General features: G+C 41.2%; 2 pseudogenes; one reads left to right on the top strand and one right to left on the bottom strand.

The window, feature by feature from the left end:
- Positions 1-758: 758 nt before the first annotated feature.
- LOC137204048 (BCL2/adenovirus E1B 19 kDa protein-interacting protein 3-like) lies at positions 759-3,089 on the bottom strand (annotated as a pseudogene).
- A 2,777-nt stretch (positions 3,090-5,866) lies between these two features.
- LOC137204145 (small ribosomal subunit protein uS2 pseudogene) lies at positions 5,867-6,755 on the top strand (annotated as a pseudogene).
- The last annotated feature ends 4,594 nt before the right edge of the window (positions 6,756-11,349 follow it).

Below are 11,349 nucleotides of genomic sequence, written 5' to 3'. Positions count from 1 at the left end.
AGCTGTATTTTTCTTACATACACCTTTGCCTTATCTTTGAGTTGAGAGATGATTTTTTAAAAATGATTTAGAGTTCTCAATAAATTTTTAGAATATTGACAAATAAAACAGTTGCTAACACCTATGAATCAACACAGAGCCTGGTTTCCTTCAGCAAAGCTGCGAGAAGATTTCAGTCACCCAACCAAGCCCCACCTGTGCCCCAAGCAAGGTCCCAGGAGGGGTGGGTATGCTCTTGTTTTGGCCTCTTGACCTCCTGAGCTCTCCCAGCTCTCCAACAGCAAAAGCCCCAAATAGGGTCACTTCCACTCCTGCAGCTGACTCCAGGCATTATCACCCAAACCAAGACTGAAAGGTCCCCAGTAACACGGCGGGAGTACAAATATTTATTTTTAAATAAATTACTTTTTTCTGGCTTAATCAAAAAGCTTTTATAAGGTTTGATTTTAAACCACATGCAAATACAGTAATCTCTGACGGATTTGGCAAAGATTTATTTATTTTCTTCAATTTCTAGTTTTTTAAATGTAGACACAGATTTGCTTAGATTAACATTGATTCTCAGAGCCCCCAAAAGCTCAGCACAAAGGACGAGGTTAACTGATGAGGGGCCTGAAACAGATTGAGCAGGTGTCTCTGACAGAATGCTGACACGTCCCTGTCGCCCATCCGTTGGAAGTTGAAGCCATTACACTGTGAAAGCAAACACATTTTGGCATCTAAACTCTACTGTGGAGTTTGATTTGCACCTTGGTTTTCTAGTTCCTGCTTCGCAAAGAATAAATAGCAGAGTTCGGTGTAGCCTTTAGTAGACAATCTCCACCGTGTGCAACAGCCAGAGTCAGAGTCTCCATCAAAAGATACTGGTGGCCAGATGCTTTCCAATACGATCCCCAAGCCACTGGCCAGTGATGTGAGAGCAGCAGAGATGGAAGGAAAACGCTTAGAAATTCTGCTGAGAAAATGCCCCCTTTCTTCCTAAGACACACGCTCCTCCTGCCGAGAGAGGCTGTGTGCTTTGTTTGGTGTTTAAAGATGTTTAAAGGCAGTTTTTTGGAGGCGGGGGTGGGGGGGATGTTTTCAGACCAACTTGTCCAATCCACTGTCCAATCTGAGTTTTTCTTCAAAAGGCTTTCAATTTCTTCTCTTGATATAATCTTCGGGCTGAGGGCTGTTTTTCCTCCAACACTGTGGGTGTCTAGTTCAGAAACTACTAGTATCTTGTGGGTCATCACAGTGGACACTGGGGGTGACATCATCTAGGCTCATGCTGGGCGTCCAGTAGAATTTGATCCACATCATAAGTGCAAACAGAAATTGAGGCTGCCTGGGCATATACCCAGAAAATGTGAAAACTCTAATTCAAAAAGATAAATGCACCCCAGTGTTCACAGCAGCACTGTTTACAATAGCCAAGACATGGAAGCAACCTAAGTGCCCATCAACAGATGAATGGATAAAGAAGATGTGGTACATATGTACAATGGAATATTACTCAGCCAGAAGAAAGAACGAAATAATGCCATTTGCAGCAACATGGATGGACCTAGAGATTATCATACTAAGTGAAGTAAGTCAGACAGAGAAAGGCAAATATCACATGATATCACTTATATGTGGAATCTAAAAAAATGATACAAATGAACTTATTTACAAAACAGAAAGAGACTCACAGACATAGAAAACAAACTTATGGTTACCAAAGTGGGAAGAGGGGAGAGGGATAAATTAGGAGTTTGGGATTAACAGATACAAACTATTGTACTATACATAAAATAGATAAACAATAAGGACCTACTGTATAGCACAGTGAACTATAATAACCTATAATAGAAAAGAATATGAAGAAGAATATATATACTTGTATAACTGAATCACTTTGCTGTGCACCTGAAACACTGTAAATCATCTATATTTCAATACCAAAAAAACTTTAAAAATTAAAATTAAAAAAAAACAAGAAATTGAGGCTGGAGCTGTGCTCCGTTCCCATTACTGAGGTGCAGCTTCACCCAAGGGCCCTGCAGGTTCTCTTCCTGGAACCCCGGGATACCTGAGACTCTGGTGAGCTGGTCAGGCTCTGTGACAAGCAGGAATGAGACTTTGAGTTCATTACTTTTATCTTTTGCAATATACTTTATAAGTATTTTTAATAAAGGTAATATAGGGCTTCCCTGGTGGCACAGTGAGTTGAGAGTCCGCCTGCCGATGCAGGGGACATGGGTTTGTGCCCCGGTCCGGGAAGATCCCACATGCCGCGGAGCTGCTGGGCCCGTGAGCCATGGCCGCTGAGCCTGCGCATCCGGAGTCTGTGCTCCGCAACGGGAGAGGCCACAACAGTGAGAGGTCCACGTACAGAAAAAATAAATAAAAATAAATAAATAAATAAATAAAAATAAAGGTAATATAATATTGAAATAAAATTCAAGTCCAATTTGCTTCCCTCCTCCTTTGCCTTCTTTCACTTTTTTCCCCAGAGACAACCCCATGGAGTGTCCTCCAGTACACCGCTCTAAGCGTATATGTATCCATTGGCAATATATAGCGGTTTTTAAATTTTAAATAATTTGTATCATACTGTTTAAATTTTCTACAACCTGTTTCTTTTTCCTTCTCAGTGGTATGTTTTAGTGACCTATGTTTATAAGGTTAACACATAGAGACCTAGTTCATTTTTTAAATTGCTATTTTAATGTTCTTGGGCATATAAACTTTATTTTTTATTTCTCTCTGATGGGTTTTAGATTGTTCTTTTGGTAGCTGTCTCTTAGCACTTACCTGCAAGTTTCTCTAGAGGAGGACTTTCTAGGTCACAAGGGATGTAAATTTTCAGCTTTACTGGATATTGGTAATTTGACATCAAAACAATTGTATTCATTTTCACTCCCATTAGTAGAATATGCAAGTTCCTCTTCTCCACTTCCTTTCCAACGTCTCATATTGTCCGGTTTGACGTTTTGTAGACAATCAGAGGGATATAATGTGGCATCTAATTTAATTTGTGTTTCTCTTAGTGAGGAGGAGGACATTTTGTGAATTTTGGTGATTTTGTTTGCCTTTTCTCCTTCCTCTTCATATTTTTTGTCCATTCTTAAAAACTGGGGGTTTTGTTTTGCTGCTTTTTATTTCCTTGTGTTTCTTAGATACTTTGCAATACATGTTACAAATATCTTCTCCTAGTTTGTGGCTTGTTTTTTCAATCAAATCTTTAAGCTAAACTTTAATTTTGGCATCACTGAAAAATTACATGCAAATTTCTAAGTCTTTTCCTTTACGATTCATACTTTCTGGCTTAAGAAATTCTGCTTAACTCAACGTCATGAAGATAATCTGTACATTTCCTTCTAATCATATAAAAGTTGTGCTTCACATATTTTGGTCTTTATTCTTTCTGGAACTTATCTGTGAAAAGAGTGTTCAATAAGGTTCTAATTTTATTTATTTACAGATAACTTTCTGATTGTGCAAACAATTCAGGCTCACTGTTAAAATTCAACTAATCATTTAACATATGAAGAAAGACATTAAAAGTCACCTGAAATCCTACTGCCCCAAGAGAGTCACCACTGATATTTTCAATATCATTTGTCAATAGTCCCCTCTTCCCCCCTTGATTATGATCCTGCAGCTGTCACACAGGGAGGGGACTTTTCTAGCATTCAAGTAAACTTAAAGAATTAATACTAGAGCATCACTACTCATCAGGGAAATGCAAATCAAAACCACAATGAGATATCACCTCACACCTGTCAGAATGACCATCAACAGGAAGACCACAAATAACAAATGTTGGCGAGAATGTGGAGAAAAGAGAACGCTCTCTGGTGTAGCTACTGTGGAAAACAGTATGGAGGTTTCTCAAAAAAGTAAAAATAAAACTACCATACGACCCAGCAATTCCACTCCTGGGTATAAAGCTGAAAAAAACCAAAACACTAATTCAAAAAGATACATGTACCCAGTGTTCATAGCAGCATTATTTACAATTGCCAAGATATGGAAACAACCTAAGTGTACATCAACAGATGAATGGATAAAGAGGTTATGGCATATATATAAATGGAATACATATAAATGGAATACTACTCAGCCATAAAAAAACAATGAAATTTTGCCATTTGCAGCAACCTGGATGGACCTGGAGGGCATTATGCTAAGTGAAATAGGTCAGACAGCAAAAGACAAATACTGTAGAATATCACTTATATGTGTAATCTAAAAAATACAATAAACTAGTGAATATCACAAAAAAGAAGCAGGCCCACAGATACAGAGAACAAACTAGTGGTGACCAGCGGGGAGGGGGAGGGGCAATACCAGGGTGGGGGAGTGGGAGGTACAGACTGTTCGGTGTAAGATAGGCTCAAGAGAAATGCAAACCAAAACTACAATGAGGTATCACCTCACACTAGTTAGAATGGGTATCATCAGAAAATCTACAAACAACAAATGCTGGAGAGGGTGTGGAGAAAAAGGAACCCTCTTGCACTGTTGGTGGGAACGTAAATTGATACAGCCACTATGGAGAACAGTATGGAGGTTCCTTAAAAAACTAAAACTAGAATTACCATATGATCCAGCAATCCCACTACTGGGCATATATCCAGAGAAAACCATAGTTCAAAGAGACGCATGCACCCCAATGTTCATTGCAGCACTATTCACAATAGCCATGTCATGAAAGCAACCTAAATGCCCATCAACAGACTAATGGATAAAGAAGTTGTGGTACATATATACAATGGAATATTACTCAGCCATAAAAAGGAACGAAATTGGGTCATTTGTTGAGACTTGGATGGATCTAGAGACTGTCATACAGAGTGAAGTAAGTCAGAAAGAGAAAAACAAGTATGGTATGTTAACGCATGTATGTGGAACCTAGAAAAATGGTTCAGACGAACTGGTTGGCAGGGCAGAAGTTGAGACACAGATGCAGAGAACCAACGTAGGGACACCAAGGGGGGAAAGCCGCGGGAGTGTGGGGATGGTGGTGTGATGAACTGGGAGATTGGGATTGACACGTATACACTGATATGTATAAAATTGATGAGTAATAAGAACCTGCTGTATAAAAAAATAAAATAAAATTCAAAAAAAAAAAAGAGTCATGTACTGCAATGTTCATTGCAGCACTATTTACAATAGCCAGGACATGAAAGCAACCTAAGTGTCCATCAACAGATGAATGGATAAAGAAGATGTGGCACATATATACAATGGGATATTACTCAGCCATAAAAGGAAACGAAATTGAGTTATTTGTAGTGAGGTGGATGGACCTAAAGTCTGTCATACAGAGTGAAGTAAGTCAGAAAGAGAAAAACAAGTACCGTATGCTTACACATATATATGGAATCTAAAAGAAAATGGTCATGAGGAACCTAGGGGCAAGACGGGAATAAAGACGCTGACATACTAGAGGACACGGGGAGGGGGAAGGGTAAGCTGGGAAGAAGTGAGAGAGTGGCATGGACATATATACACTACCAAACGTAAGGTAGATAGCTAGTGGGAAGCAGCCACATAGCACAGGGAGATCAGCTCGGTGCTTTGTGACCACCTAGAGGGGTGGGATAGGGAGGGTGGGAGGGAGGGAGACACAAGAGGGAGGAGATATGGGGATATATGTATATGTATAGCTGATTCACTTTGTTATACAGCAGAAACTAACACAATATTGTAAAGCAATTATACTCCAATAAAGATGTTTAAAAAAAAAGATAGGCTCAGGGATGTATTGTACAACACAGGGAATATAGCCAATATTTTGTATTTACTGTAAATGGAATGTAACCTTTAAAATTATATTTAAAAAATTTTTTTAAAAACAGAATACTAGCTTTCTTTCTGCGTCAGTCAGACAAGGGTCCATACGGCATTGTTCTGGATTCCCATCATAACTTAAAGGGAAACTTTCACAATGTCTGGAGCCCTTTATGTCCTGCAAAAGAAGGAGGAGGATGTCCTCAAATTTCTTGCAGCAGGAACCCACTTAGGTGGCACCAACCTAGACTTCCAAATGGAACAGTACATCTACAAAAGGAAAGGTGATGGCATCTACCTAGTAAATCTGAAGAGAACCTGGGAGAAGCTTCTGTTGGCAGGTCATGCCATTGTTGCCATTGAAAACCCAGCTGATGTCAGTGTCATATCCTCCAGGAATACTGGCCAGTGCGCTGCTGCCACTGGAGCCACTCGTATTGCTGGCCACTTCACTCCTGGAACCTTCACTAACCAAAGCCAGGCAGCCGTCCAGAGCCAAGACTTCCGGTGGTTACTGATCCCAGGGCTGCCCACCAGCCTCTCACAGAGGCCTCTTATGTTAACCTGCCTACCATTGCTCTGTGTAACACAGACTCTCCTCTGCATTATGTGGACATTGCCATCCCATGCAACAAAAAGGGAGCTCACTCAGTGGGTCTGATGTGGTGGATGCTTGCCCGGGAAGTTCTGCGCATGTGTGGCACCATCTCCCGTGAACACCCATGGGAGGTCATGCCTGATGTCTACTTCTACAGAGATCCCTGAAGAGACTGAAAAGGAACAGCAGGCGGCAGCTGAGAAGGCTGTGACCAAGGAGGAATTTCAGGGTGAATGGACCGCCCCACCTCCTGAGTTCACTGCTCCTCAGCCTGAGGTGGCGGACTGGTCCGAAGGTGTGCAGGTGCCCTCTGTGCCCCACTGAAGGCTGGTCTGCACCTCCCACTGCTCAGGCCACTGAGTGGGTAGGAACAACCACTGGGTGGTCTTAAGCTGTTCTTCCACAAACTCTTTTTTTTTTTTTTTTTTTTTTTGCGGTACGCAGGCCTCTCACTGTTGTGGTCTCTCCCGTTGCGGAGCACAGGCTCCGACGCGCAGCCTCAGCGGCCATGGCGCACGGGCCCAGCCGCTCCGCGGCATGTGGGATCCTCCCGGACCGGGCACGAACCCGTGTCCCCTGCATCGGCAGGCGGACTCTCAACCACTGCACCACCAGGGAAGCCCTGGACCACAAACTCTTAAAATGGAAATAAGCTGACGGAAAGTAAACGGTTTCTAAAAACAAAAAACAAACAAAAATACTAGATCTGGATATAATTTATAGAATTTGAAGTATCAGCTTACAGGATTTTCAAGTTAGAGTACATCATGTGATTGCCTCATTTCATTAAGCAATGTAAATAAGTAAAAAGAATAAAAAGGAGCATCGTGTGAGAAGTTAGGGTTTCCCAGGAAGAGCCACTTCCCTATGGTTTGGGAAAGTATAGCACTAAGAACTGCCGGTTTTTGAAACCAGAGCACAAGTTCTCCTAGTCTCACATCCAGCATGCTAGGTTCATCTTGCTAAATGTTTTCCAATTAAGACAATTGATAGTGCCTCTAACAAATAACTTACCTTTAATTTTGTCACAGAAGTACGTAAGTAAAAACAGAGCCAGTTCCTAGAAAAGCTCTAATTTGATAAAATGTGAGTACCTGCATCACTCTATTTCGGAGATTCTGTGGAAAGAAGTCATTTATCAAATTTCATTACCATCAAGAAACAGGCCATCATCTCTCCTCTGCATACACGAATATCACTTGCTGTTCTTCATGAATTCATATGTAAATTCCTCTGTAGGTACATTAAAAATACATTTGATATTTGAATTTAAAAAATTATCGGGCTTCCCTGGTGGCGCAGTGGTTGGGGGTCTGCCTGCCGATGCGGGGGACGCGGGTTCGTGCCCAGGTCCGGGAGGATCCCGCATGCCGCGGAGCGGATGGGCCCGTGAGCCATGGCCGCTGGGCCTGCGCGTCCAGAGCCTGTGCTCCGCAGCGGGAGAGGCCGCATCGGTGAGAGGCCCGCGTACCGCAAAAAAAAAAAAAAAAAAAATTATCAAACCCATATATAGATCACGTTTATCAGCATGCGGGATGAGAGTTAGCCTTTATGTAGACGTTTTACAATATACAAAGCATGGATATTTGCAAATGTATCCGGTCGTTACTAATTTCTGTGCCAAAGTGGTGTGAAAACGTTTTAAATGACTAGAATATTCAGTGCAGAGTTCAGTTAAAAATTGCAGAACTATATGAAGAGATTTGGAAGAGCTACATAAGGATTAAGTCCCTCATCCCGAATGTAGCCATGGAGCTGAATTCGGAATGAACCCAGGCTGCTAGACTGCATCACTGGTCCACCCACTCAGATCTGGAAAGCTGTTTTCCTTGAGGACACTGCTAAGGAGAAAAGAGGAAATTGTCTCTATATGTGTTTCTGAGATGACTTCAAGGGGTTTTTAGTGGGCAAAAAATTTCCAGCGTGCGGGTTTTTTTTTTTGTTTTGTTTTTTTGTCTCATTTGAAAGTGTGGTTTTCAACTAGCTTGGTGCTGTCACTACAGTCGTTTTACCTGACCTCTTTTTTTCAACAGGCGTAAGGCAAGGCTGAGCTCATACTTTCATGAAAGCCACTCTGCCATCTAAGCAGAACGAACGCTGTTAGAAGAGCACAAATTATAATTAAACAAAAATCCAGCAGCCAGCAGTTTCTTTTGACCACAGTGGTTTTTTCCTCCTGCTCATTCTGCTGAAACAGCAGCGCTGCTGTACACTGCAAGTCTCTACTTTCTGCTCGAATTTGCTGTTCCTCTGATGAGAATTGTGCGTGTGAGGACGTTTTGTTTTGGGTGTGCTAAGGGTTGCACTTGCAGCTGGATTTCAAGTTTCTAAAGACGTGGGTCTCTCCCTCATTTCCATATCTTCTCTATAGGATCCAACCTGGGGCTGTCGTAGGTGCTGGATTATTGTCTGTTGAGTGAATGTGAGATTGAATAAATGAGTGACTGAGCAGATATTTCCAGTCCCCTGTTTTGTAAACTAAACAGTGCAAGCTGGATGGGATCTGTTTCAATTACAGAGCAGAATCCGTGCAATGCAGAAATAAAAAGATGAGAACAAGACTCCAACAAGATGAGGCAGGAGCTGGAGTTCACCAATTCCTTAGCGATGGTGGTTTAGATCTGTGTAGACGTGTGTCATAGGGTATGTACGTGTGTGTACGTACAGATAGTATGTGTTATGTATGTAATTATACACACATTCATGTAATTATTTCTATAGTTCTATGTGTTGTGTACTATCTATACATGTAGGACATATATAAGCATATATGTATTATGTATGTGTGTGTATGTATGTGTAGATGTGTACAAATATATATACGTATATATATTTCAAAGAATTTGCAGCAGAGTTCCTCTTGACAACTATCTTTGCTTAGAAAAATACCTTGATTATCCACTTGTGGGTGGAAAGGAAGTAAAGTCATAGCTAAACAAATCTGAATCTAAACATCTAGAGGAATCTGGGAGTCAAGAGAGTAGAAGGGAAAGAGGTTGAAGAGGGAGGTAGGATTCTGCAACGCTTTGCTTGGGAAAGTTGTCTGGGGGGAAAGCAAAGAAAAGAGGCTGAATTCCAGGTCTGGGTTGGTCCAAAGCAGAAGAAAGATGCCGACAGTGGAAGTGGGCCCCAAGAGAGATGTGAGCTCAGTCAGAGCAGGATTTCGTAACTGAAAGTGAATACCAGTCTATAAAACCTCAAGAATTAATAAGTAAATCTGGGGCAATCGTTAGACCTCTCACTGACTTGGGAAGAAGAGGCTCAAACAAATTTTCATTAAATCTGAGAAGTCGCTGGCACTTCAACTTACGTCTCTGGGTTCCTTAAATCCAGCGTAGGGTGAGGATTGAGAAACCCTCTCTTCATTCCAACAAATCAGCTCATGTGGGCTCTTCCTAAGGCCCAGAGTGACAAAGAAGACAAAAGCAAGAAGATAAACAAATAAACTAAGCCCACAGCCTCTTCCAGGGGTTGTTAACAATAGATTTTGAAGACCTACTAAGCAGCTCCAGTCCTGACCTGGTGCTGAACCTGAGCCCTCCACATGGAAAGTCCCTGACTCATACCTGTGCCCAGAGGCCTCACCCTAAGCAGTGAGGCGAGGATGGGGCTCGGGGGGCAACCTGGGACAATACAGTAGCTTAGTCAAAATGGTCACAGCCTTGTGGTGGAGTCTTTTCACCTTTCCCCCCAGGGCTCTATTAGTTCGTATATGAAAACAGCAAGGTGAGTTTATACTTGTAGACAGAGATGGTCACTGTTCTTGTTTGACAAATGAGAGGGCTGAGGCTTCAGCTTGCTCAGCACCAGCACAGCAGGATTCTGGGTGAGGAATTATGATTCCTTGGGGTGGGCTTGGTTCACTGGACACCATTGTCCTTCTCTACAAAGGGTGTATTGTGAAATGTTTACAAAAGCACTTTTAGGAAGAGTTCAATGTCTATTTCTATCTTGGTGAGAATGTGGGTGAATGTATATGAGCGGTGGCAGAGTCCCCTGGCAGAGGGAGAAGGGAATTTACACTTGCTGTGTTCCTACCAGAGCCCAGGACTAGGTTCCTTACCTACATCATCTGCGCTTTCTGAGAGATAAAGCAGCAGCAACGGACTTCCTGGGGTGATGTAATGTTCTATAACTTAATACGACGGCCACACAGGCTGTGCATTTGTCAAAAGGCAACAACTGGTCCATTTAAGATTTGGGCTTTTCATTCTTTCAAAATTTTACCTCAAAAGAAGTAGAACCATACTGAACTCTGGTCAATGATATAGATGCTAGAGTGTTTAGCTGTGAAATGTTCTTATGTCCAAAGCTTACTTTGGTTTTGTTTTTAATTAAAAAAATTGAACTATAGTTGATGTACAATATTATATGTTACAGATGTACAACAGAGTGATTCACAGTTTTAAAGATTATACTCCATTTATAGTTATTATAGAATATTGGCTATATTCCCTGTGTTGTACAATATATGCTTGTAGCTTATTTTATACATAATAGTTAGTACCTCTTAATCCCCTACCCCTGTACTGCCCCTCCCTGCTTCCCGTTCCTCACTGGTAATCACTAATTAATTTGTTTTCTGTATCTGTGGGCATGCTTCTTTTTTCTTATATTCACTAGTTTGTTGTATTTTCTTTAGATTCCACATATAAGTGATATACAGTATTTGTCTTTTTCTGACTTATTTCACTTAATATAATACCCTCCAAGTCTATCCATGTTGCTGCAAATGGCAAAATTTCATTGTTTTTTATGGCTGAGTAGTATTCCATTGTATATACATACATATATATATGTATACCACACCTTTATCCATTCATCTGTTGATGGACACTTAGGTTGCTTCCATACCTTCGCAATTATAAATAATGTTACTATGGACATTGTGGCATACGTATCTTTTCAAATTAGTGTTTTGGTTTCTTTTGGATATATACCCAGGAGTGGAATTGCTGGGTCATACGGTAGTTCTATTTTTACTT

This window comes from Pseudorca crassidens, chromosome 12 (assembly GCF_039906515.1).
Source record: "Pseudorca crassidens isolate mPseCra1 chromosome 12, mPseCra1.hap1, whole genome shotgun sequence".
NCBI classification, from domain to species: domain Eukaryota; kingdom Metazoa; phylum Chordata; class Mammalia; order Artiodactyla; family Delphinidae; genus Pseudorca; species Pseudorca crassidens.
Note: the sequence above shows the minus strand (reverse complement) of the source record. Positions and strands in the feature narration are given on the sequence as shown.